Here is a 3,811-nt window from a genome sequence, read left to right on the forward strand (position 1 = left end):
GGACTATAAAGAAAGCTGAGCACCGAAGAATGCTTTTGAACTGTGGTGTTGGAGAAGACTCTTGAGAGTCCCTTGGACTGCAAGGAGATCCAACCAGTCCATCCTAAAGGAAATCAGTCCTGAATATTCACTGGAAGGACTGATGCTGAAGTTGATACTCCAGTGCTTTGGCCACCTGATGGGAAGAACTGACTCATTTGAAAAGACCCTGATGCTGGGAAAGATTGAAGGTGGGAGGAGAAGGGGACGACAGAGGATGAGATGGTTGGATGGCATCACCAACTCAATGGACATGAGTTTGAGTTGGTGATGGACAGGGAGGCCTGGCATGCTGCAGTCTGTGGGGTCACAAAGTGTTGGACATGACTGAGCAACTGAACTGAACCCTGGAAAACTGTAGCTGGGGCTTTCCATGGTTATGTTCAAAGAGAATTGATTATCAAAGGATGGGGGAAAAACATGAGTTTTAAAAAGTAATGGCTCAAGTCCACAAGCCAGGTTATTGGATTGCCTGAGTGACACTAGATCTGATGGAGGATCACTGGCCCATAACAGGAATGTGGTAGGATTAAAGAATTGCCAGATCTAGTTAATAACCAGGGACTAAGATGCCAATAGGGATAGTGAAGTCATTTGTACCAGTTCAATAAAATCAACTTGAGTATTTAAGCACACACGCGGAATATTTTCAAAATCCATATTTGGCATAATTAGGGTATTTTATCATACTAAAAGCAAAAAAAACAAAGTTGCCAGTCAAATATTTCCAAAACAATTTTTATTATCTCTTTAAGTATGTACTCCCATCTACAGGAAAACCAATTTGAGTGAAAACATATGCCAACATTAGTCAGGAACATTAATATATATTTGCTAGCACAAGTAATAAGCTTTTTATAAATTCAGTTTATGTGTAAACAGATGGATTAGCATAATTCCAGACCACTTTATGTAAGTCATCTCTGCCAAACAGCCTGAAATATACTGGGGCTGGTTTTCACTGGGCCAGTCCTGACTTTGGATAACACAAATACATTATACCTAGAGTAGATTTATACAGATATCTAAGTTCAAGGAATTTGCAATGAAGTGAAGTAAGACCAGTCAAGCCTATTATTTGTCCAATAGTCTCTATAACCCTAGCCTAATCATTTGACAAATACTATCAAAGTCAAAACAGTCTAAAATTTAGCTTTGCCACATGCTAGTTCTGTTATTGTGGAGAATTTATCTTTGCACCAATTTTTCCATCTGCAAAAATGATCAATGATAGGTTTTTCTTAGATTTAAAAGTAAACCTAATAGCATTTGGAACTTAGTACTAAATGGCTCAGTTAGAATTGCTCCCTTTTTCCCTGAACTATAAGTGATAATCTCTGTCTTCCACTATCCCAAAATTCAGCTGGAAGATGGAAAGAAGAAAAGACACTGAATCAATAGTAGAAATTGGAGAAAATATTTGCAAGCCTATATCTGATAAAGGATTAGTATCTAGAATTGAGAGTTTCTAAAACAACAGCAACAACAAAAATCTAATTCAGAAAGTGGACAAAGGACTTGAATGGACATTTCTCCAAAGAACATGGACAAGTGGCCAATAAGCATATGGAAAGATGCCGACATCACTAATCATTTGGGAAGTGCAAAAAAGACTGCAATGAGATAGCGCTTCAAATCCATTACAATGGTTCCCTCCTAATACATAATAGCGGAGAAGTCAATGGCAACCCACTCCAGTACTCTTGCCTGGAAAATCCCATGAACAGAGGAGCCTGGTGGGCTGTAGTCCGTGGGGTTGCTAAGAGTCGGACACGACTGAGCAACTTCACTTTCACTTTTCCCTTTCATGCATTGGAGAAGGAAATGGCAACCCACTCCAGTGTTCTTGCCTGGAGAATCCCAGGAACAGGGGAGCCTGGTGGGCTGCCATCTCTGGGGTCGCACAGAGTCGGACATGACTGAAGCGACAGCAGCAGCAGCAACAATACATAATAAAATGAGTTTTCCACAAGAATAAAAGAGAAAGAGGGTGGTTTTCTTCTCTAAAAAGAGCCAATGAATGGAATGACAATGGAGAATAGTAATATAGAGATTATTTTCTTGTTTTACTGGTAATATAATATTTGAAAGGTTAAGACAGATTTAGAAGATTTAAGTGATCTTCCAATGGTCACACAGTAGCAAAGCCTAAGTATTTAAAAAGTATTCTTAGTGACTGTTCTCATAGTGGGAATTTGAAGCGTTTTGGTTTATTTTATGATGATCTGGAAAATGGAAATGAATTGGAATAGCTCTGGATACTCAGGAAGTGAGAAGAAAGCTATTTCTTCCATTAAGCCCCCAAGATTCCCATCCTCTGATATGTATGTGTGTGTGTTAGTCGCTCAGTCGTGTCTGACTATTTGCGACGCCATGGACTATAGCCCACCAGGCTCCTCCGTCCATGGAATTTTCCAGGCAAGAATACTGGAGTGGGTTGCCATTCCCTTCTCCAGAGGATCTTCCCAACCCAGGGCTCAAACCTGGGTCTCCTGCATTGCAGGCAGCTTCTTTACTGTCTGAGCCATGAAGGAAGTAAACTCTATTTCCCTTTCATTTTTAGAAACTTTATTTATTTGGCTAAAGTCTTTGTTATCAGGTCTTCATTTCGGAATTTGAACTCTTGAGTTGCAGCATGCAGGATCTAATTGCCTGATCAGGGATCAAACCAAGACCCCTGCATTGGGAACACAGAGTCTTAGCCCCTGGACCACAAGGGAAGTCCCTATTTTTTTCTTAACATGTATTTATTCATTCATTTATTTTTGGCTGTGTCGAGTCTTAGTTGCAGCACGCAGAATCTTTTTGTTGCATGCGCGCTTAGTAGTTGTGGTGTGCAGGCTTAGCAGTTGTGGTGTGAGGGCTCAGTTGCCCTGTGGCAAGTGGAATTTTAGTTCCTGGACCCAGGATCAAACTCATGTCCCCTGCATTGGTAGGCAGATTCTTAACCACTGGGCCACCCGGGAAGTCTGTATTTCCCTTTCTTTAAATGGGACCTGTGTATATGGTGGCATACCATTGTGTGATTAGGTTATGTTGTATGACAAAGGTCCGGGGACTTTGTAACTATAAGACTCTAATCAGTTGGCTTTAAATTAATCAAATGGGAGATGATCCTTGGTGGGCTCAGCCTAATCAGGTGGGCTGCTTAAACGAAGCTCTAGAGAACAGAAAGGAGAAATTGGATTTGAAGGAGCAGAGACACTCTTGTTGGCCTTGCTACAAACTGCCATATGGAGGGCAGAAGAGAGGATGAGGAACAGGGAGTGTCTGAGAGTCAACGCCTTCAGGCCTACAACCACAAGGAACTGAGTTCTACCAAGATCTTGGACTTGGAAGAGGAGCCTGAGACTCAGATGAGATGGCAGTCTGCTGACACCCTGAGCCGACTTGTGCCCAGACTCCCTACCCATTAACTGTGAGATGATAAATGTGAGTTGTTTTAAATACCTAAACTTGTGATAGTGAGTTATGTAGCAGAAGAAACCTAATAAGGACTTCCCTGGTTGTCCAGTGGTTAAGACTCCAAACTTCCACTGCAGGGGGCATGGGTTTGACTTCTAAACAGGGAAATTCTGCATGCCTTGTGGTGTGGCCAGAAAGGAAAAATAAAATCTACTGTATGTGTTACAAAGACTAGGTCTGAAAAAAGAAGCAGTAGAGACAAATTTATGAGAAAGATTGAGGCATTAGGACAAGATGATGCGGGGGTGGGGAGATGGGAAAGAGAGAACTTACAGAGGTCAAGTCTGGAAATCAAGAGAGAAATGAG

The sequence above is a fragment of the Cervus canadensis genome, chromosome 21, assembly GCF_019320065.1.
Source record: "Cervus canadensis isolate Bull #8, Minnesota chromosome 21, ASM1932006v1, whole genome shotgun sequence".
NCBI classification, from domain to species: domain Eukaryota; kingdom Metazoa; phylum Chordata; class Mammalia; order Artiodactyla; family Cervidae; genus Cervus; species Cervus canadensis.